This window comes from Canis aureus, chromosome 19 (genome assembly GCF_053574225.1).
Source record: "Canis aureus isolate CA01 chromosome 19, VMU_Caureus_v.1.0, whole genome shotgun sequence".
In the NCBI taxonomy this organism is placed as follows: domain Eukaryota; kingdom Metazoa; phylum Chordata; class Mammalia; order Carnivora; family Canidae; genus Canis; species Canis aureus.
In genome coordinates this window covers 3,928,869-3,953,795 of record NC_135629.1, presented here as the reverse complement: position 1 = coordinate 3,953,795, position 24,927 = coordinate 3,928,869, and the positions used below count along the sequence as shown (strand labels likewise).

General features: G+C 40.6%; 1 protein-coding gene across 6 annotated transcripts in view; it reads right to left on the bottom strand.

The window, feature by feature from the left end:
• Positions 1 to 24,927, bottom strand: part of CNBP (CCHC-type zinc finger nucleic acid binding protein) — a 68,614-nt gene that overhangs the window by 8,825 nt on the left and 34,862 nt on the right. For 4 of the 6 annotated variants that reach the window (XM_077857631.1, XM_077857629.1, XM_077857634.1 and 1 more), the window contains exon 1: positions 3,606 to 3,767. The exons of the other annotated variants lie outside the window; for them this stretch is intronic. The gene's annotated coding sequence lies outside the window, so the exon portion shown is untranslated. Of the gene's footprint in view, positions 1 to 3,605; positions 3,768 to 24,927 lie in introns of those variants that run through there. 6 annotated transcript variants of the gene reach the window in all.

Genomic DNA, 24,927 nt, shown 5'->3' with positions numbered 1-24,927 from the left:
CACTGACAAGACTAACAATGGGAGTTCCAATGAATAGAAAGCCCTAACTCTCCCTATATCTAAAATAAATAGTGACAGGCAAGTGTAGGGGGTCGTGGGGAACAAAGTTATGATATGGATCTGGCTATCTTTATTGTTTTATATGGCTTTCCTAATATAGATAATGTGTATTTACTGTATTTTTCTAGTTATTTCCCTCAAGTTTAGGGTTATCCCTGACTCCTCCACATTGCTGACCTAACTACATCCAGACCATAGGAGAGATTTTGCCCCCTGAATGTACTTACTCATCATGATGCTGTAATAAATCAGTTTAGTGTTCCAACATGGTCCTAAAACACTTCAGACTGTTTTAAGATAAATAAAAAAACTACAGACAGGAGGGAAGGAAGCAAGTTACACTGTACATTACTTGCATTCGGACCAGAATAATGGAGACCACAGTGTAATACTGGAACAATTCTGGGTTCTTATCCTGGCTCCTGCCATAATTACGCCCCCCCCCAAAGAGATTTAATTTAATAGCTATCTAGTATGACTCAAAGGTTAATAAACGTATTATCTATAATCCTTACAACCCTGCAAGTTATGTATTCTTGTCCCCATTTTACTGATAAAAAAAAAGTCTCAGATCTTCAGTCTCCTTAACTTCCTTTATTTTTTTAAAGATTTTATTTATTTACTCATAGAGAGACACAGAGAGAGACAGACAGAGACACAAGCAGGCTCCACGCAGAGAGCCCCACGTGGGACTCGATCCCGGGTGTCCAGGATCACAACCGGGGCTGCAGGCGGCGCTAAACCGCTGTGCCACCAGGGCTGCCCAGATCTGAGACTTTGAAAAACACATTAGTTTTCAATGTAAAAAGTCTTTGTTCTCTTTAGATAAATCGAAACTAGAACTGATAAACTTTTTAAAAATCCACAGCCATATATAAACTTATTCACAGTATACCACCATACAGCTTTCCTGAATTTTAAGCCAAGATAGATTTTCTTAACTTTCTCTGTGGTAAGTACTTAAGAGTGTCACCACAGATCCAAACACTGGCTATCTGATTCCACTAGTTAATAGCCTCATTTGTAATTATGGAGTCGCTGCAGCTGATCACTATACTACACTCTCATACTACTGATTAATAGAGTCCATCTACTTACAACTTGCATTTTGGGTGGTCACAAGCTCTCATTTTATTACTCCAGCAGTTTTTTACAACATGAAAATGGTGCACAATTTACCGGAATTCTCATTATTATGCTCTTACTGCGGCAGCATCAGACACTGCCAGAATAGGAGTTCTATTAAAGTGAGACAGTAGGGAAAGAGCATTCTCCACATAGCAGGCCAGGATGCCTTGGCATCAGTCTTCTGGCTCTCCACTTAACTGTCAGAAGGCTAGGAAGAAAAAAGCAGCCAACAATTTTTTAAAACTCTCACTCCTGCAAGAAAAAGCAAAATCTCTCTTGTGGTCAAGTGCTTAGCCAACAGACCAATCATTCCAATTAGTCAAACTGTGGTTCTATTGCTTTTAAGTACCAATTTGATAACTTCCCATTTGTACCATATTTTCATTAGATTTTAAAAAGGACAGATACCCCAAAAAGTCATATAGCCATTTGCAAAACCCATTAATAATACCTTAAGGAGGGGATCCCTGGGTGGCGCAGCGGTTTGGCGCCTGCCTTTGGCCTAGGGCGCGATCCTGGAGACCCGGGATCGAATCCCACATCGGGCTCCCGGTGCATGGAGCCTGCTTCTCCCTCTGCCTGTGTCTCTGCCTCTCTCTCTCTCTCTCTCTCTGTGACTATCATGAATAAATAAAATCTTAAAAATAAAAAAAAAAAAAAAAAATAATACCTTAAGGAAGAGGTTACTCTGCCTGTTCCAGTTGTTCAAATGCTAGTGTAATAAATGCCCTTTGGTCTTCTATTGATCTGGCTCAGAATATTTTTTACGGACTCCATATTTGTTTGAAATATATTACCTCTCATCATCAGTATGAAACGCGGATATTTAGTTTGCCAGGACTTACCCAAGTTTTCTAATGTGACATATGCAGATAAGTACACAAACATATATTGTTAGTTTAAGAAAAAAACGGTTGCCGACAACTGCGATCTGGAAAAAATTTTAAGTCCTTAATTCAGCCCCAGGGAATCTAATAAATTATTCCTTTTTTATTCCAGTACAGAGAGCTCCTTGTAGACAAGAATCAGGCTCAACAAGCTAAACACAGCATGTACCTATGAACGTGGCATTTTGTAGGGGTTTGATTAAACCAGGATCAGAGTAATTTTTAAGCATTCGAGAAGGACTGCTTTGCAGAAGAAAAAAATCTAAGATGTAGGAATTTCATTTCATTCATCTTTTAAGAACCCTCAAAATCGTATATGCAATTTATAGTGCTTGAGCAAAAAGAGTAACAAGTTGCTATCTTAGTTAAGATAACATGTCCATGCAGAAAGTAACTGGTTATGTTCCAAAAATTGGATCAAACAACAGGAAAGGAGAAACAGGTTTTTTAAAAAACTTGAATAATTTGGGGTAGGAGGATGTAAATTAATCTCCCTTTACCTTAAAAGAAACGAGTAATCCAGACTCTTGGGCTTCTTACTCTTTCTGGATAATGACTGAAACACACTATCCCAAGTCACAGAGGGCTACTGAGCAGTATTTTCTTTTTCTAAGACCTCGGAGACCAGATGTATCGACTTCCTTTGGAAGTGCCCTGTGGCTGAGGCCATGTGGTTAACATGTGGCAACAAGCATAAGCCTTACCCATAATAAAATCAACACCCAAAACCAAATGTGGGCAATTATGTCGTCCTAAAATAGGCTTGCACATTTGGAATATCTAGATGGGGACTGGCTCATTAACTTCCAGGTCTCATTTTTAGATTAAGTTGTACCCGTTTAATTAATCCAAGAAATGACTGGATTTCGTTGATTCACGGAAAGCCAGTCCTATCTGCCTCTTTTCGAGTTACACTGTCAAGAGAAGTAACTCAACATTTGAACCACCGTAAGAACTCAAGAATCGGAAAGCTACCAAGTACGCAGAGTACGAATTTCGAGGCTTCGCAGGCCTGCAGGCGGAGTATCCCACCGCCCTAGGACCAGCGCGCCTTCAGGACCCTTGGCACATGGCCCGCCGGGCCCCCGACCCCAGCACATGGCCCGCAGAAACACCCCCGACCCTCCCCACCCGCAGCCTCCCCCCAGTAAGTTCCCGCCAAATCGCCCCTCCGTCCCGCACCCGCGACCCCCGAGGTCTCAGGGCTTCAGTCCCAAGGGCGCACGGCCCGGGCCGCCGTCGCTTGAGGCCGCGGCCTGGGGCGCGGCCCGGCCCTGGGAGAGGCCCCGAGGCCCGGCGGCCCGGCTTCCCAAGACGGAAGGAAGGGCGGCGGGGTCGCCCGACTGCGGCAGCCCGGAAACCTGGGCCCGGGACGGCTGCAGCAGCCGAGTTTCCCGCCTGACGCAGCAGCAGAGCAGGCCAGAGCGCGGCCGCCATCGCCGCCGAGCCGCTCCCAACCTCTCCGTCCGCCTCGGCCACCGCCCGCCCCGCGGATGCCCCCCGCCCCCAGGCCCTGCTCCGGGCCCTCACCTTCGGCGTCTGAGCGGGTCCGCAGCGGCGGAGACTCGGACGCGGGCCCGGGGAAGGCGGCTCACAAGGTAGCGGCTGTTTATTTTCAGGGTCCTTGCCTGCGCCACACGCGGGTCTGCACACGGCCCCACACACGCCGCTGCGCACGGCTCTCCTCCGCCTCGCCCACGCGGCCAATCAGCACGCGGAGTTCCGGCGGCCAATCAGAGCCGCCCCGAGGAGGGCCGCCCAGCTTGAGCGCGGCGCGGCGTGGGGCGGGCCTCGGCCTCCGCGCGCCGCGGCCTTTCCCGCCGTGCCCCGCGCGCGGCCTTTCCCGCCCGGAACCGCCGGCCCCGACCCTATTCCTGGCCGCTCCCCCCGCCGGGGAACTTGGGTCGTCCGGGCCTTGGTGGTCTCTCGCGGCAGCGGGCGCCGAGGGGTGCCAGAGGGCAGGTCTTCGTGAAGTGGCTGTGATTAGCGTGGGGTCAGGGAAAATTCCGGTCCCTTCTGGGGCTCAGGAGAAGCGCTTGCCCCCAAGCTTGTGGCTCTGACTGGCTTTACGAGCTCGGCCCCGGTTCCTAGAGCTCGTCAGTTGGTTCCCGGTTTCTAATCCGCACATCCCAATTTCGGGGGAAAGTCGCAGCTCCAAGTAACAAGTTACTGTGGCCATGGGTCCCGGCCCCGAGTTTTGGTTTGGTTTTTGTGTGACCCAGGCAGAGCCTGGAATGGCCGCTGCTTACACCTCTTAACGGTAGACCCTCACCGCCGCGCCCTAGGACCATGTGCGCCCCAAATGTCCCAGATGAGGGATGGGACCTGCCCTGCGGAGTGTGTGAAGATGGCGGAGGGAGGGCCCCGGACCCTCTGCCTCACGACTCCCCCTGGGACCGCTTCACACATCGGTGAAGGACATCCTGCAACTTAGGGTAGCAAGTGCCAGGAGAGCCACCTGGCCGGGCTCTCGTGTTCAGGAACGGCCTCCGGTTGGGATCCCTTACCTTGTCCCAAAAAGACTGTGTGTGTCGTCATTGATACTCTTTCAGGATGAAAACAATGTAAATTATTGAATGTGAACTAAGATTTTCTAGAATTGTGAGTGCCATCTTGGAACAGCTTTTGTTGGAAACAGGAAAAAAAAAAAAAAAAAAAGAAGTACCCCAGTCTCTTGAGCTCTAAAAGCCCTGAAATTAACTATAGTCTCCTACTAAAGCTTAATATGCTCCTCAAGGTTAGGATGTAGCCCATATTGTTGGCTGGTACATCCCGGAGATTTACTTCTCATTCTTTTAATGACCATGGTACTTGAAATTAATTGCACAGATCTATTACGATGTTAAAACTGCTGAACAGTCCTTGTTTGTAGCATTAATTCAGTGAGTAGCTGTGAAGACTCCAGCTGTTCTTTGCCTTTAGTCTCATCTCATTGAATTCTCCCAGTCCCCAGGCTGTATGACTTTTGAAATCATGTTTATGGGGAGGCACAGTGGTTAAGAGCTCAGGTGATAGGAATCAGGCATTACACCTGGATTCAGATCACCAGTACTTAATCATGGTAGTGCATTTAGCGACTGTGCTCAACACAGTATTTGGTAAAGGTTAGCAATTATCTAAGAGTGAATGAACTATTTCAAGGACCAATGACTTTTTAAGCTTTTTTTAAACCAAGACAACTAAAGTAAAAATATTTTAGAATTCAGTATGAAATGTCCTATTTCCAGTAAGATTGAATTGCCTAGCTGTTTATGTATTGAGTTATATAACACCACAGTTACCAATAATAAAACAGTGTTTTGTGCTTAAAGAGTTTTATTCCCAAGAATCTTACACAGCTTTACAGATTTCCCCTCCCTAACAGATTAATCTTTATAATATCTCGAGGTAAGTAGTAGGATGGTAATTGAAGACAATCATTCCATGATTTCCTAAGCCCAAGCATTGAGTCAGTATTAGTGCAACAGGCTAAATGGAGGAAGTCCACCTTGGGTACATCCAAGAGGACTAGTTAAATTGTCATAGTAACCATAAATTCCTATTTTTGTCTGACTTTGACTTATCACTCCAAACACAATACTACATAAAATGTTTGATATTTATTATAGACCCAGGGACAGAATGTTCCTAATGTTAAAAAAAAGAAAAAAAAAAGAGGGTGGGTATGAAATAGTGGACATAATGTTCTTCTGTAGGTTTCAAAAGACTTAAATGGAAGGAATGGAAACATAATGTGGTCTTCACTTCTCAGCTCTAGGAGTAGTAACAGATAATGGCTCTTTTCTACCTGGCATCCAGCTTTCTGTAATAACTATTACTATTAACAGAACCAGACTGATCATGAGGCATTCTGTCTCCAGAGGTTTATGATGGAATTTAACTACAGTCATTTGTGTTTGGATATGCCCTTGGGTACACCTATCTCACTAGAGATGTTTGAAAATAAGAAAAGAAAAAGCCACTCCACTCAAAAGATAAACTGCCAACCATATATGAAGAAAGAGTCCCTATCCTGGAAACGTATTTTCTCCTCTCCTCCCTTCCAATGTTCAGTCTTACCCAGTCTACCCACACATATTGTGGTCAGCAGTGTGTTACAAACGTGACTAGTTTAGACATAGACTTTGCCCTTGAAGATCTTGCAAGATGTAATGGGCTATAAGAAAGTATTAAGTGTCCTGAGGAGGACCAGCTAAAATGCTATGATTCAGCATGATTCAGGATTCCTTAAAATACCAGTTGAGCAGCAATACCTGCCAACTCTTAATTTCCGCTAAAATGCCCAATTGCATAGTACATGCCTTAAATTCTGCTGTTAAATGGAGATGATATCGTATCTGTCTTTCTAAATCCTTCCATGTCCTGTTTTCTCTGCCTACAGGGAAAGAGGCTCTATGACTTGACTTGGAAAGTATGCAACTAAAGTTAAGTGTAAATTGTTTCACCACTCCTGTCTGTTTCTGAAGCTAAAACATAGTTTACTAAGCTAAATCCCGAAATATTATCAGTTATACTAAGAATAGCTGGTAGTATATATAATTTCTTTAACAGGGCTTAGCATAATTACCATTAAAGTGTTATCTATGATTTTTATTATTATGGAGTGCTTATTATATGCCAGTCATTGTTTATAACCTCTTTATAAGTTTACACAAAACCTCATTGAGATACGTACTTTTATTAATCCCGTGAAGAAATACAATTCCAGAAGATTCACGTATTCCGCCAAGGGCAGAGAGTGAATAAATGACAGGGCAGGCTTCAGAGATAGAGTATGTGCTTAAATACAAAGCTTCCAGCCTCCTAGTAGTTATTGAAACCCAATCTTACAATTTCCCATTGACTCATTAAAGTGACAGTATAGGAAATACTAACATGGTAAGGAAAATATGAAACACTGGGGGCACCTGGGTGGTTCAGTGGTTGAGCATCTGTCTTCGGCTCAGGTTATGATCCTGGGGTCCTGGAATCGAGTCCTGAATCTGGCTCCCCATAGGGAGCTCGCTTTTCGCTCTGCCTGTGTCTCTGCGTCTCTCTGTATCTCTTATGAATAAATAAATAGAATCTTTTAAAAAATATGAAACACTAATAATTTAGTGAGCATTCCATCAGTTGGCTTCCTCCTCTGTGATCTCAAATTGAAACTATCTCTACTTCTGCAAAATAACTGGCAAGAGAACATCATTTGAAAATAGTTTTTAAAGGTTCAAAATAAAACCACCAATTTTTTTCTTACAAGAAAAGCAGATGCATTCATTTAAAGTAACTTCCTATGGATCATATTAGCAGTGAGGCTGATCATCATCTTCATATATTTGTAGGTTGTCCAAGTTTCCTCTTTCGAGAAGGGCAGATTTTGCTCATTTTGTTGTTTGTCTTTTATTGATTTGAAAACATTTTTTATATGTTTGGGATACTAATCATGTTTATGGGGAGGCACAGTGGTTAAGAGCTCAGGTGATAGGAATCAGGCATTACACCTGGATTCAGATCACCAGTACTTAATCATGGTAGTGCATTTAGCGACTGTGCTCAACACAGTATCAGTTACATGTTACATGTTATCAGTTACATGAAATCGTATGTGTTGACATTTTGGTGATCATTGTTTCTCAATGTGATGCAAAGTTTAGAAATGGATAAAGAATTTTTGAAACTTGGATTTGGATAATTGATGAAGAGACAGAGTGATTTCATTCAGGGAATGTTACTCAGGGCTACCCACCAAGAGTTTGGGGAGACTACTGCAATCCCCACACTGTGTAGTGCCTCCTTTGCATCTGTTAAATGCCAACAATATAATGGCATGTTGAATGCCAGGCAGAGCTTATCAAAATTTCTGCCTGCTTGTGAGCAAATGCCATGAGTCCTTAGATTTGTCTTTAGCAAACCCTTTGCTTCATTTGGCGGGAGGGCATTCAGATGCATTTATTGCATCACAAAACTATGATTTTCAGCATTTTAATCAGCCCTTGGAAACTGCTGACATCATCATGTACTCCTTCACTGGTGTTTCCATTTTCCCTAGCACTGCAGCCAGAATTTAGAATCCTGACTCACCCTTCAGCCAGCCACAGAGAATGCTGATCATTCTGGTATGGTCAATGCTCACAAAGTGACTTTGAAAGGGGAAATAGCTTTTGGACAAACCAAAATCAGTGCAATTTCAGGTAATAGTGAGGCTTTTCCTTTTTAACTTTCTCTTCTGCTCAGCTGCTATCCTTTCTCCTTTGACAGGGAAGCCACACTTCTGCAATCCTGGCCAGAAAGCTGTGGATTGTACGAGCTGGCACAGCCAGTGCTGTCCTTCTGAGCTCAGTGAGTTGTCTTTCCCATCTGCAGAGTCTCAGCTGGGGCGTGGCGCTTACAGTGAAACAATCTGCATAGCTGAATTAACAATTCCAAATTTAGCTCTCATTTCAATAAATTACCTTATAAAACATTCACTGGCCAAAATTATCTTCACTAGTTTATTTATAAGAACATTGCAATTGTTCACAGTTATTGCCTGTGAAGAAACTGATAGACAAAGTCTCTTATAATTTCCCCTCATAAATCACAGGAAAAAAAATAAAGGCAAGTATCAGGATTTCTAGGAGCATGAAATTTATGCCTATGCTATACAAATAAATGTTAGGTGTGTCTGGGTGTCTCAGTTGGTTATGCATCCAACTCTTTTTTTTTTTTTTTTAAGATTTTATTTATTTATTCATGAGAGACACAAAGAGAGAGGCAGAGACACAAGCAGAGGGAGAAGCAAGCTCCATGCAGGGAGCCCGATGAGGGACTTGATCCTGGGGCTCCAGGATCATACCCTGGGCCGAAGGCAGACCCTTAACCACTGAGCCACCCAGGGATCTTTACCTCCACCATCTTTAAAACAAAACAAACAAAACAAAACAAAAAACCAAAATGAATGTTAAAGAGGCTTTGGATATTTTCAAAGGGTAATGGTGAGGATTAAATAAGGTATTCAAATGGAAGATGCTTTGCAAATTCCAAAGCGTTTTGCCACGGTAAAATATTATTAAGATCAGTTTCTGACACATCTAAGGCATGACATTCCTTTTCTATGCTGATTTAAAACAGATAAAGACTGTATCTTGGACATGTGAATAGGCAATGCTAATATTTCTATTGCATTTGAAGAATGACTGGAAGTAATTTCTTCCCTTTATTTAGCGGCTGGCTTCCCCACTTGATGCAATAAAAGTTCTCAGGGGCCTGAAACTGACTCTCAAACTTCTGAGGCTGAACGTTTATCCAAGATGAAGTTTGCTTTGAGTGGCACAGAATTCAAAGACAGCTCTGGACTAAGCTAAAGGGGGTGGTTAATGTGATCTCCGTACTTCCTATTTTCTTCCTTTTTGACACCTCAAATACACGTCTAGTTTCCTAGGGATTTCCTGAGTCAATCTGGGCCAACTTCCTTTTCTCTTCAAGGTTGACGTGTCCTGCTCTATCAGGGACTATCATTTTATCAACCAACGCAAGCTAGGGTAATAACTTCATTTACATAGCCCTTCATAGTTGCACATAAACATTCAGCCAGCATTCATCGAGAGATTATTATGTGCCACATTATCCAGGGTATTTTCACCTCTGTTTTATTTAGTTAGTACAGAAACTTCATGCGGTGCCTGGGTGGCTTGGTCGGTTAGGCATCTGCTTTCAGCTCAGATCATGATCCCAGCATACTGGGATCAAGCCCCGCTTCAGGCTCCCTGCTGAGCAGGGAGTTTGCTTCCCCCTCCCCTTCTGGCCCTCTCCCTGCTTATGCTCTCTCTCTGTCTCTCAAATAAATAAAATATTTTTTAAAAAAAGAAACCTCAGATTCAAGCATAACTTCTCTAGGTAAGATCTATGTATTTATGTAGGAGGCACCAACCTCCTTACCTAGTGTTTTTCACAGGGTGGGATGTACACAATACTTTCAGGTGGTATATGGCAGGGCATCAACTACAGTTACGTCATATGGTATAATAAAGTCTCATTTCAAGCTCTTTCAAGCCTTCTATCTATCTCAAGGGGAAGTCTCAGTTTGGTGCTTACCAGTCTTTAACTCCTCTACAACACTGTATTTAACCTTTCTTAATGAGAAGAGCATAGTAACCATCTAGAACATTATTCATTTTATTATGATAATATAATAGACAAGTTACACTGTTTCCTAATTTGTGTAATCAAATTTCCTCTTACATTCACATCCACACATAGATATTTTATTTTATTGCTGAAGCAGCTAAGAGTAAGAAGCAGACTTTGGGCATTTTTAATCAAGATAAAATTGATAAAAACATATTAGTTTTAGGTGTAACAATATAATGGTTTGACCTTTGTATATATTGAAAAATGATCCCCACGATAAATCTATTTAATAGTCATCATATACATAATTACACATTTTTTCTCATTATGAAAACTTTTACAATTAATTTTCTTAGCAACTTTAGAATATATCACTCACTACAGTCACCATGGTGTACATTATACCTCCAGGACTTATTTATTTTATTACTGGAAGTTGTACCTTTTGGCCCCTTTCACCTACTTCACCTACCACCCTCCCCCTGCCTCTGGCAACCACCAATCTGTTCTCTGGATCTATGAGTTTTTATTTTTTATTTTTTATTTTTTTGGTTTGTGTGTATATATGGGGGTTTTATTTTTTTTATTTTTTAAAAAACTTTTATTTATTATTTATGATAGTCACACACAGAGAAAGAGAAAGAGAGAGAGAGAGAGAGAGGCAGAGACATAGGCAGAGGGAGAAGCAGACTCCATGCACCAGGAGCCTGACATGGGATTCGATCCCGGGTCTCCAGGATCGCGCCCTGGACCAAAGGCAGGCGCTAAATCGCTGCGCCACCCAGGGATCCCCCCCCCTTTTTTTTTAAAGATTTATTTATTTATTTATTTATTTATTTATTTATTTATTTATTTATTTATTTATGATAGACATAGAGAAAGAGAGGCAAAGACACAGGAGGAGGGAGAAGCAGGCTCCTTTTTTTTTTTTTTAAAGATTTTATTTATTTATTTGACAGGGACAGCATGAGTGGAGAGAGGGGCAGGGGCAGAGGGAGAGGGAGAAGCAGACTCCCTACTGAGTGGGGGGCCAGACGCGGGGCTCCATCCCAGGACCTCGTCATCCATGACCTGAGCTGAAGGCAGATGCTTAACTGACTTAGCCACCCAGGTGCCCCTGTTTTTTTTTTAGATGCCACATAGAAGTGAGATCATATAGTATTTGTATTCTTTGTCTAACTTCTCTCACTTAGTATAATCCCTTCAAATCCATCCATGTTGTCACAAATCGCAGGATTTCCTTCTCTCATATGGCTGAATAATATTCCATACACACTTTCTTTATCCATTCATCCCTCACTGGACATTCAGGTTGCTTCCAAAAGTTTCCTCTTAGAAATTAAGAAAATGAGGGGAACCTGGGTGGCTCAATCAGTTAGGTGGCTGACTCTTGATTTCGGCTCAGGTTGTAGTGTCTGGGTTAGATCGAGCCCGCTGTCAGCCTCCATGCACTCAATACAGAGTCTCTCTTCTCTCTCTGCTCCTCCCCCTGCTGGCACTCCCTCTCTAGATGGATAGATAAATTAGATAGATGGATGGATGGATAGATTAGATAGATAGATAGATAGATAGATAGATAGATAGATAGATAGATAGATAGATAGATAGATGATAGATAGATAGATGATAGATAGATAGATGATAGATAGATAAAATATTTTTTAAAAGAAATTGAGAAAACAAGGGGGCCCTGGGTGGCTCAGTTTCGGCTCAGATAATGATCTCAGGGTCCTGGAATCAAGCAAGCCCTGTCTCGGACTGTGCACTCAGCAGGAGTCTGCTTGAGATTTCTTTTTCTCTTCCTCTCCCCCTTCCCTCTGCTCACATGCTCACGTGCTCTCTCTCTAAAATAAATCTTTTTAGGGGGCAGCCCGGGTGGCTCAGCAGTTTAGCGCTGCCTTCAGCCTGGGTTGTGATCCTGGAGATCCAGGATTGAATCCCACATCAGGCACCCTATGGGGAGCCTGCTTCTCCCTCTGCCTGTGTCTCTGTCTCTCTCTCTCATGCTCTGTGTCTCTCATGAATAAATAAATATTTATTTTTTTTTTAATTTTTTTTTATTTATTTATGATAGTCACACAGAGAGAGCGAGAGAGGCAGAGACACAGGCAGAGGGAGAAGCAGGCTCCATGCACCGGGAGCCCGATGTGGGATTCGATCCTGGGTCTCCAGGATTGCGCCCTGGGCCAAAGGCAGGCGCTAAACCGCTGCGCCACCCAGGGATCCCGAATAAATAAATATTTAAAAAAATAAAATAAAAATCTTTTTAAAAAAGAAATTTTTTTAAGATTTTATTTTTTTTATTTTTTTTAATTTTTATTTATTTATGATAGTCACAGAGAGAGAGAGAGAGAGAGAGGCAGAGACACAGGCAAATGGAGAAGCAGGCTCCATGCACCAGGAGCCCAACGTGGGATTCGATCCCGGGTCTCCAGGATCGCGCCCTGGGCCAAAGACAGGCGCCAAACCGCTGCACCACCCAGGGATCCCTAAAAAAGAAATTAATAAAATGGGACACCTGGCTGGCTCAGTTGGTGGAGTATGTGACTCTTGATCTCAGAACTGTGGGTTTGAGCCCCACATTGGGTTCAGAGATTGCTTAAAAATAAAATATTTTTAAAAAAAGAAATTAAGAAAACAATACTATTTACAATTGCACCAAAAAGAATACCTAGGAATAAAAAAAAAAAAAAAAAAAAAAAAAAAAAAAGAATACCTAGGAATAAATTTAACCAAAGATGGAAGACTTTTACTTTCTTTTTCTTTTTTTTTTAGACTTGTACTTTCAAAAACTATAAAACATCAATGAGGGGTGCCTGGGTGGCTCAATGGTTGAGCACTGCCTTCAGCTCAGGTCATGATCTCAGGTCCTGGGATTGAGCCCCACACCGGGTTCCCTGCTCAGTGGGGAATCTGCTTCTCCTTTTCCCTCTGCCCTTCCCCTGCTCTTTCTCTTGCTCTTGTTCTCTTTCAAATGAATATTTATTTTTTTAAAGATTTTATTTATTTATTCATAGATGAGAAAGAGAGAGAGAAAGAGAGAGAGAGAGAGGTAGAGGGAGAAGCAGGCTCCACTCAGGGAGCCTGATGTGGGACTCGATCCCAGGTCTCCAGGATCACAACCCCAGCCAAAGGCGGCAGTAAACCACTGAGCTACTGGGGCTGCCCCATGAATAAATATTTAAAAAAATAAAATACAACATCAATGAAAGAAATTGAAGATGACACAAATGCAAAGACATTACATGCTCATAGATTGGAAAAATTAATATTGTTAAAATGTCCATATTACCCAAAGCAATCTACAGATTCAATGCAATCCATACCAAAACATCAATAGCATTTTTCACAGAACTAGAACAAATAATACTAAAATTTGTATGGAACCACGAAAGATCCTGAATAGCCAAAGCAACCTTGAGAAAGAAGAATAAAGTTGGAGGTATAACAATTTCAGATTTCAAGATATACTACAAAACTGTAATCAAAACAGTATGGTACTGGCACAAAAATTACACATAGACCAGTATAACAGAAGAGAGAGCCCAGTAATAAGCCTATGATTATGTGGTCAATTAATCTATGGCAAAGGAGGCAAGAGTATACAATGAGGAAAAAAACAATGTCTTCAAATAAATGGTGCTGGAAAAACTGGACAGCTACAGGTAAAAGAATGTAGCTGGGCCAATTTCTAACACCAAAAATAAACTCAAAATGGATTAAAAACCTACATATAAGTCCTGAAAAAAAATATCCTAGAAGAGAGCATAGTCAGTAATTTCTCTGACATCAGCCATAGCAACATTTTTCTAGATAGGTCTCCTGAGGCCAGGGAAACAAAAGCAAAATAAACTGAGGACTACATCAAAATAAAAAGGCTTTGCACAGTAAGGGAAACAATCAACAAAACAAAAAGACAATTTACTGAATGGGAGAAGATACTTGCAAATAACATATCCGATAAAGGGTTAATGTTCAAAATATAAAAAGAACTGGGGATGCCTGGGTGGCTCAGTGTTTGAGATTCTGCCTTTGGCTCAGGTGGTGATCCCAGGGTCTTGGGATCTTAAAAAAAAAGTGGGACTCTTGAATTTGGCTCAGGTCATGATTTCAGTGTGATAAGATCGAGCACTGCATCGGGCTCCATGCTCAGCATGGAGATTCTCTCCCTCTCCCTCCACTGTCCCCTGTTCCCCCCACCATGCTCTCTCTCTCTTTGGTTCTGGAAAAAAAAGAGAGAGATGATCTCAAAATATATAAATAACTGATACAACTCAACACCAAAAAAACAAATGATCCAATTAAAAAACAGGCAGAGGATCTGAATAGACATTTTTTTTCCAAAGAAGACCTACAGGTATGAAATGATGAAATGATGAAATGATGCTCAACATCACTCCTCATCAAGGAAATGCAAATCAAAACCACAGTGAGATATCACCTTATACTTGTCAGAATGGCTAAAAACAAAAAAAGACAAGAAATAACAAGTCTTGGTGAGGATGTAGAAAAAAGGGAACCCTCTTACACTGTCGGTAGGAATGTAAATTAGTGCAGCCACTGTGGAACACAGTATGGAGTTTCCTCAAAAAATTAAAAATACAAATACTGTATAATCCAATAATTCCACTACTGGGTATACACCAAAGAAAAAGAAAACACTGATTTGAAAGATTTATGCACCCCTATGTTTACTGCAGCATTGTTTACAAGACCCAAGCCATGGAAGCAACCTATTCATCCATGGATAGATGAATGGATAAAGAAGATATGATATATATATATCATGCAGTCATAAAAAAGGATGAGATTGTGACATTTATGACAACAGGGATGGACCTATGGGGCTTTATACTAAGTGAAATAAGTCAGACTTAGAAAGACAATACCACATGATTTCACTTATATGTTGAATCTAACAACAAAAACTAAAAACAACAAATAAGACGCAGACACAGGCCCACAAACACTGATGGTTGCCAGAGAGGAGGAGGTGAGGAGATGGACAAAATAGGTGAAGGGTAGTAGGAGGTACAGGCTTCTAGTTACAGAATGAATAAGTCATGGGAATAAAAGGCACAGCATAGGGAATATAGTCAATGGTATTATAACAATGTTGTATAGTAACAGATGATAGCTAACTTGTGAGCAGAGAATAATGTCGAAATTTGTCAAATCACTATGCTGTACAACTACTGAAACTAGTGGAACATTATGTGTCAACTATATTTACATAATTTTTTTCAAGTTTCCTCTTTTTTTTCAAGTTTCCTCTTAAAATAAGAGTAAAACATGAGTTGATTTAAGAACAAATATGGGACACCTGAATGGCTCAGTCAGTTAAGCATCCTAGTCTTGATTTCAACTCAGGTTTCAAGATATACCTCAGGGTTGTGAGATTGAGGTCCATGTTGGGCTCCACGCTCAGCAGGGAGTTTGCTTGAAATTCTTTCCCTCTGATAAAAAAATCAATAAATTTTTTTAAAAGATTTTATTTATTCATGAGAGACAGAGAGAGAAGCAGGCTCCATGCAGGGAGCCTGATGTGGGACTCAATCCCAGGACTCCAGGATCAGACCCTGGGCCAAAGGCCGGTGCTCAACTGCTGAGCTACCCAGGCGTCCCCAATAAATCTTTTTTTAAGGAGAATAAATATGAAGTAAATAAGAGCAGAGGAAGTACAACAAAATGTAAACAATTCCAAAGATAGCATGAAGGATAGGTAGATTTGGCAAAGATGGAATGGAGGGTATGCTAGGGGAGCAAGTCTGGGAAAGCAGGTGAAATTCAAAGGAATCCTTAATAGTGGAAGAGGAGAAGGGAAGTACATGGGAATGGCATTTCCAGAGCCTCTCACCTAATCCAATTTTAGTATCTGCCTTTGAACTCTAACAGGCCTTGAAGATCAGCTGCCAGAGTAATTTGGTAATTATGGTGGAAGGAAAGATCCTCAAGAAATACACTATTGTTATTAAAAATAAAACACAAGATCATTTTTTTCCTTTGAATATGGCAAGGACGCTGTTGAGTAATCATAACATGTTGGCCAGCTATCCTTGAGCATTAACAATGTTTTTAAATTGAGGGAGGGAAAAAAAGAGGACAGAAACCATTTCCTGTTTCCTACTTCTTCTGTGTGCAGAGTTTTCAGAGCAGAAGAACCTGGAGCCCAGGGCTGGTACTGGGAACCATAAATGTCTGACTGCTGTTCAACGAGCTTTTCCTGTTGGCTTGCTAATCCCAGGAAATTGTCTACGGGGCTGTTTGGTCAGGGTGAGAAAGGTAGTGAAAGGCTAATAGAGGGGATGCTTGAGAGCTTCAGCACATATGGTATGTATGTCTGAAACATCCAGTGTGGGTGTGGGTCTCCAGATGCAGGCAGCTTTCCAAGTTCAGAGCAGCTATCTCATTCTGCGTGTGTGTATGTGTGTGTGCAGTGCACATACCTGCACACAGCACTGTATGTGCCCTTGATTAAGTGGAAGATTGGAAGAACGACACAGAATGGTAAAACCTCCCCTTGATATCAACAACTCTAAGGATACCGACTGGCCCTAAGACCCAACTGGAGGGTGACAACTGTCTGATTTCTAGCCCTCTACCTTTTCACAACTCCCTTTCCCACTCCTTACCATTGTCTTGCCCATACTCTTAGGTAGTGATCTCAGTTGAGTAAAAGAGCCAACAAAGAGCTTTCTTTTTTTTTTTAATTTTTATTTATTTATGATAGTCACAGAGAGAGAGAGAGAGGCGCAGAGACACAGGCAGAGGGAGAAGCAGGCTCCATGCACCGGGAGCCCGACGTGGGATTCGATCCCCGGTCTCCAGGATCGCGCCCTGGGCCAAAGGCAGGCGCCAAACCGCTGCGCCACGCAGGGATCCCATTCTTTTTTTTTTTTTTTTTTTTTTTTTAAACAAAGAGCTTCCTATTGAGAGGTTAGAACACATTAGCCTAGGGTCTTAGCTTTTCCGGGATTTCTTCCATGGGTCCTTTTTGAAGAGCCCATTAAATCCTTTGTGGTAGATGTCATAGGGAGGCTAATAAAGGACAGGCTCCTCAAGGTTCCTCACATCATAGACACAGATCCTCATTTACTTCTTTATTCTACCCACTTTTAAGACCTTTATATGTTCCAATATAAAGGAAGGACACTATATTGGGTTATTGTGTGGGGACATAAAAGGTGAAACTCTAGTTGAATTTCCACAAAAGGGAGGGATCCATGGGTGGCTCAGTGGTTGGGTGTCTGCCTTCGGCTCAGGTTGTGATCCCAGGGTCCTGGGATCGAGTCCCACATGGGGCTCACAGCAGGGAGCCTGCTTCTACCTCTGCCTGTGTCTCTGCCTCTCTCTCTGTGTCTCTCATGAATAAATAAATAAAATCTTAAAAAAAAAATATCCACAATAGGGAAAAAAAGAGAACTCTGAAAAGTAAAATCTGAGGAAATCTTTGAAAACAAATCTCTTCATTTCATTATATGATTCTACACTACCCTTCGAGGTCAAAGGTAGGCAAAGTCTGACTAATTTTTATAGTACCAGTACCTAACAGAGTATCTTGAACATCGGTCTTCAGTGAATTATTATTGACTGAATGAAGATTTCATTTTCCCTCTCGGCGTCACGCCTGAGATTGCTCAGATTGTTCATTATCTTCAGAGCCAGCATTTATTACATCTCACTTGAAAGTCGCTAAGACAAGGCATTTTCCACAGGCTTTTCCTGTTTTTTTCAGTACTGGCCAATCTTGATTTGCTGGTGACATCAGTTGGCTTGTGTTTTATGCTGGCCTTTGCAATGATACAGTAACAGAATCTGGAATCTCCAGAATTGATGTTAACACAATTAGTTTTAAAATGGAACTACCATAGAAAAGGAAGTTTGGATGCTTACCTAACAAGAGGGTTGGGAGTTTAGAATGATGTATGTAAGAAGCACTTTTTACACTGTAAAGTGCTATCCATATTTTAGCTACTATCATTATTAGAATACCAGAAAACTACCCATACAGTCTTATAAAGAAGATACTTTTACTCAAGGATACTTTTACTCAACATGACAAAGCAGTGGCTCTCCAATATTTTTGGTTAATCATTCTGGCAAAACACCTCAACACTTTCGATCTCATTCACTTTTATCTAATGCAAGTGTTTTACCCGAGTGAATGGAAAGAAAAAGACTACTTTTAATTTCCAGTTTCCAATAATCTTCTGTTAAGAAAGAGAAACAGAAATAAAAGAATTGTGGAAAGGAGTTCAAGTACAAGAATAACTACAATTACATTCTTCATCAACTCCTCCAAGATCAACTATCAGTAGTTCTTTTTTTGTCTGTTTGGGTTGTTTGTTTTTGTTTTTTTTTTTGGTTTTTTTTGTTTTTTTTGTTTTTTTTGTTTGTTTGTTTGTTTTTTTTAAGTAGGCTTCATGCTGGCCTCTAACACAGGGCTTAAATGAAGGACCCTGTGATCAAGACCTGAGCTGAGATCGAATTGGGTGTTTAATGGACTGAGCCACCCACATGCCCCAATGATTAGATTCTTGATGAAGCAACAGGAAGCCAAGCTAAGGACTAGAGAAACCCAGAAAAAGGCTCAGAGGAGGAGAGACCATTAAACATAAGACTTACCACTGTTCCTGCTTTCACCTCTCAATCTTTAATCATTGGTGTTCTCAAAGGATCTGTCCTCAACTGCTCTCTCTCCTCACTCCCTAATTTCCCTGTTTCAATTACCATTTACCTAAGAGGAAAGGAGGGAAGGGGAAAGTTACCTAAAATAACTTAGGGATGGAGTAGAATGAAAATGATTGAAACAAACTTGAGCATGTGAGCCTCCTTATTTAGATCTAGCTAGTTGTCTTTGGAGAATATGAGATTAGGGTTTCAGGTGTCTCATTTTTGTTTTGTTTTCTGGGCCTTTTTTCCCCTCATTTTTTGACAGAAGTTGAAATTCTTGGTTTTTAGGACAAATCTCCCAATTTCAACTATTGACAATTTATTTTTAAAATTGCAGAGGAGGGGCACCTGGGTCAGTCACTCAGTTAAGCATCTGTCTTCAGCTCAGGTCATGATCTCAGAGTCCTGAGATCTAGCCCCACATTGGGCTCTCTGCTCAGTGGGGAGTCGTCTTCTCCCTCTGTGCTCTCTCTCCTTCTCAAAATAAAATTGCCGAGGATTTTTATGGGAGTGAAACTACTCTATATGATACTACAATGGTGTATAAATATCATTATAAATTCCTCCAAACCCGAAGAATGTACAATGCCAAGAGTGAATCCTAATGGAAACTATGGGCTTTGGGTGATAATGATGTGTCAGTGTAGGTTCATTGACTATAACAAATACACCATTCTGATGGGGAATATTGATAGTAGGGAACAGTATGCATGCGTCCAGGCAGAAGGCACAGGGGAACTCTGTACCTTCTACTCATTTTTTTCAGGAACCTAAAACTACTCTAATAAATAGTGTCTATTAAAAAAAAAACTACTGTGGCCAAATGAAACCCATTAGTAGTATGCATAGACTGTGGTTAGCAACCTGTGACTGTACATTTTCTAGCTTTACCCTGCACTTCTTTCTTGAGCTTGAGACCTGTTTCTTTAATGAGAATGTGGATAAATTAACTGGGGCATTCCATAGACTACTCAAATACAATCTGTTTAAACTACAATACATCTTCCTCAACATACAAACAGAATGAAACTTGCCTCCCATCTTGAAGTCCTTGTTGATCACAGTCCATCTAATTGTCCAGATTAGAAACCCTGCTGTCATCTGTGACCTGATCTCTATTTCATCTTTCATCTCCAATTCCTTTATTAAACCTTTACTGAGCATTCCCTAAATGCTAGGTACTATGCTAAGTACTGAGGATATGAATATAAAAAAATGTAGTCCAGGCTTTGGGGGGAAAGGTGGAAAGGGACAAGTATTTGCAAAACAGTATTTACTAAGTGTTATAATACACTTATATAAAATGACTCGTAACCTTTTTTTGTTAACTTGAAAGTCTTTATTAAGTGATTCATGAATTGGGGAGCATCCCATTTAGCAAGTAGAAGGGAGCTCCCCCTCATGACCTTCTTTAATCTGCACAACCTTATGAAGTAGGTATTTTTTTTATAACAGCTTTATTGGGATAAAATGGATATGCTAAAAAAGTCACCCTTTTATAGTGTACAATTCAGTGGGTTTTTGTACATTCATAAAGCCATGCAATCATCACCACTATCTAATTCCAGACTTTTTTTTTTCAGACTTTTTTTTTTTTAAGAGCAGTTTTAGATTCACAGCAGAATTGAATGGAGAGTACAGAAAATTCCCACATTCCTCCCCTGGAAACCCTGGCAAGACTGCTCATTTTACTGTCTCCAATTCTGCCTTTTCCAGAATGTCATATTGGAATCATATAGTATATAGCCTTTTCGGATTGGCTTCTTTCACTTAGTAATATACATTTAAGTTTCCTCCATGTCTTTTGGTGGCTTGGTAGTTCACTTCTTTTTAGTGCTAAATAACATCCCATTACCTGGATGTACCACAGTTTACCCATCCATTCACCCTACTGAAGGACATCTTGATTGCTTCCAAGTGTTGGCAATTATGAAGAAAGCTGCTATGAACATCTGTGTGAAGGTTTTCTGTGCACAAAAGTTTTCAACTTCTTTGGGTTCACATCAAGGAGTATGATTGCTGGATCCTATGGTAAGAGTATGTTTAGGGGTGCCTGGGTTAAGTGTTCGACTCTTGGTTTCAGCTCAGGTCATGATCTCAGGCTCATGAGATCAAGCCCCATGTCAGGCTCCAAAGTCTGCTTGGATTTTTGCTCTCTAACATTAATAAACAGATCTTTAAAAAAAAAAAACCCTCTTCTTTTTAAATTTATTTATGTTTAGAGAGAGAGAACACAAGTGAAGGGAGGAGCAGAGGAAGAAGGAAAGAAAAACTTTAGCAGATCATTCACTGATCTCATGACCTGAGCTGAAACCAAGAGTCAGACACTAAAACAATTGCACTACCCAGGGTCCCTGAGTATGTTTAGTTTTGTAAGAAACTGCCAAACTGTCCTTCAAAGTGTCTGTACCATTTTTGCCTTTATACCAGCAATGAATCAGAGTTCCGGTTCCTTTGTCAGCATTTGGTGTTGTCAGTGTTTCAGACTGGCCATTCTGATAGGTATGTAGTGGTGTCTCATGGTTGTTTTAATTTGCATTTCCCAGATGCCTGGGTGGCTCAGTGGTTGAGCATCTGCCTTTGGCTCAGGGCCTGATCCCAAGATCTCGGATCAAGTCCTGCATCGGGCTCCTTGGGAACCTGCTTCTCCGTCTGGCCTGTGTCTCTGCCTCTCTCTCTCTCTCTCTCTCTCTTTCTTATGAATAAATAAATAAAATCTTTTAAAAAATAATTTGCATTTCCCTAATGACATATGATGTTGAGCATCTTTTCAGATGCTTATTTGCCACCTCTGTACCTTCTTTGGTGAGATGTCTATTCAGGTGTTTTGCTCATTTTTTAATTGGTTATTCCTTTTCTTAATTTCAAAGTTTAAGAGTTCTTTGTATATTGAAAATATATTTTTATTTAAGATTTTATTTATTTATTTGATGGAGACAGAGAGCACAAGCAGGGAAAGGAGCAGAGGGAGAGGGAGACGCAGACTCCCTGCTGAGCAGGGAGCCCTACTCAGGGCTCAGTCCCAGGACCCTGACATCATAACCTTAGCTGAAGGCATTTAACCAACTGAGCCACCCAGGAGCCCCTCAAAATTTATTTTTTAGGATTTTATTTATTTGGGATGCTTGGGTAGCTCAGTGGTTGAGCATCTGCCTTTGGCTCAGGGCGTGATCCTGGAGTCCCGAGATCGAGTCCCATATCGGGCTCCCTGCACGGAGCCTGCTTCTCACTCTGCCTGTGTCTCTGCCTCTCTCTGTGTCTTTCATGAATAAGTGAATAAAATCTTAAAAAAAAAAAAAAAGATTTTATTTATTTATTTATTTATTTATTTATTTATTTGAGAGGGGGGAGCATAGGGAGAGGGAGAGAATCTCAAGCAGATTCCACATGAGCATGGATCCCAATGCAGGGCTCACTCACGATCCAAGTTGAAAGCAAGAGTCAGATCCTTAACCGACTGAGCCACCCAGGCGCCCCTGTATATTCAAAATATTTAAAAATTTCTCTTGAGACTTCTTCTTTGATCCATGTGTTATTTAGAAGTGTGTGTTCAATCTCCACATATTTGGGGACTTTCCAGCTCTCTTTTTGTTGTTGATTTCTAGTTCAATTCCATGTAGTCTGTGAACAGGCTGGGACCACCCAGCTACCTCTCAGTACATGGCAGAGTTAAGGCCCTGAGTACTGGCACCACTGAATCTGCTGAATCTGAGCCAAGTCTGACATTACAGTTAACCTGGAAGGATTAACTGTCTTTTAAAAAAGCTCCCAAATCTCTACTTCTCTTTGTATTAAACTGATTTATGAAAGTTAAAAAAAAAAAAAAAAAGCTCAGTGTTCAGTAAAAGACGACTAAGCAGATTGCTGTTTAACAAGCCAAAGACTAAATGAACAGAACTATGTGGATTTGAGGTATATTCTCTAACTGAATTTTCTTTTTTATCTTGGCAAAATATAGCTAACATAACATTTACCATCTCAACTATTTTTTATTGTACAGTTCAGCAGCATTAAGTACATTCATGTTGATGTACAACCATCAACATCACCCATCCCCAGAACTTTTGCATCTTCCCAAAATGAAACTCTGTACCCACAAAACAACAACTCCCAACTTCCCCTCCCCAACCCCTGGAAACCACCATTCTACTTTCTGTTTCTATCAGTTTGAAGATTCTTAGAATAGAGTATTCCTCACCTAAGTGGAATCATACCATATTTGCCCTTTCGTGACTGGCTTATTTCCCTTAGTATAATGTCCTCAAGGTTCATTCATGTTGTAGCATGTGTCAGAATTTGCTCCCTTTTTAAATCTCTATCTGAACTTTTATTTCTTCATTTTGTTTCCCATTAAAACTACAACGATCAAAATCAGTCCTGATTTTACAAACAAACGTAGCCGAGGCAACCTAAAGACACAGCTGTCCAAGAGGAGCATCCGGTGTGAAGTGTCCATGCTGGCTTCCTGGCCCTCTCCAGAGGCTGCCTTTGCAATGATGATCATTAGGACAAGGAGCTCAAAGCTCTATCGACTGAGGCTGAGAAATAGCAGAGTATTATTTAGTTTTCTTTGCCAAAGAGAATCTAAATTGTGCTGAATCAGAGCAACTGTAAACATTGTTTGCTTTTAGATATTTCACTTTATCCCACAGGCTCTGAGATAATCAGCCTGTGTTCTGGAGCTGTGTTTCTGAGAAATAGATACAAATGAGTCCACAAAGTCCATAAACAAAGTATCTTAGGACTTTCCAATCTAGGACAAACCAATTAATATAAATCATGGATTGTATTGCATTATACAAATCTTTACAAAAAGTGGGCATTAATTGATGCAAGGAAATTTTTAGTCTATAGGAAAATGGCAACGTATAAAACATTTAATAATGCCTATTCTCATAATTTAACATTCTACCATACACTTTTTTCATACAATATTTTCTAAGTACAGTAATTTTTATTGCTTCTTCCTATTATACACTTATCGAACTGAAGTCAAAGTAATAACTGCTAGTGCATCTAGAAAACAATCCAACCAGGAAATATTGCTTTCTTACACTGTATTACCATAAATAATATAATTATATTCCATATTTATAAGCATATGCATAAATGTAGCATATTTATATTATTATAAAGAATATATATTTTAATATCTGTAAAATTAATGGTATTTACTGATTTAAAAAATTACCCCTAACATATACATTGTGACAAATAAATGCTGCCTTGATTATCTTATCAGTATCCACGATAGGAGGAAAATTCAAGACAAGATAAATACTTCTATTTAAAAATACATAAAATATAATAACTATATTTCAAATGTATATGGACTGTGAACTTGAATTATTCTGTATGAATTTCAGTTAAAACAATTTTTAGGGCATAAACCACCAATTTTTAAGGCATAAGTTTAAATATAATTATGACTTTTAAAAACTTCAATATCAAGTTTGGGCATATTAGAAATATTATGAAGATATACTATATAATTGGTTATTTTTTTTTCGCCAAATAGCAAGACAGACAATCTTCTGAAAAACTAACTCAGACATTACATCTTCCAACATCCTCCATGAAGCCATAAGCCCCCCAAAATTCAGTGACTTGCTGCTGGTCGCAGAGCCAAGAGACCAACCCTTTCTGAAACCCAACAGATTCTAATAAGAAAGTTCTCAAGGACGTGAAAAAATACGTAACAAAGCAGAAATATGCTATAATAAGGGATATAAAATAGCTTTGCTCAGAATCTTCATAGAGTGGGATCTATTACAATTAAGGAGAAAGGTAATCACTACAGAATTAAATACTAAAGCCAAAAAGAAAAGAAAGCCTTAGAGATGGCACTGCAATAGCCCAGAAGCAGGCAGTTTACACAGAAGTGATTTCCTAATCCTGGAACAACACTGCAGCAGGCCAGGAGGGGAGGTGGTTTGGAGAAGTTTCTCTTATTTTGGCCTTGCTCAAAACCCTCTGTTGCCCTTGTGCATTGCTGGTAGGAATGTAAAATGGTGCAGCCACAGTGGAAAACAGTTTGGTGGTTCCTCAAAAAGGAACCATATGACCCAGAAATTCCACTCATAGGTACAGA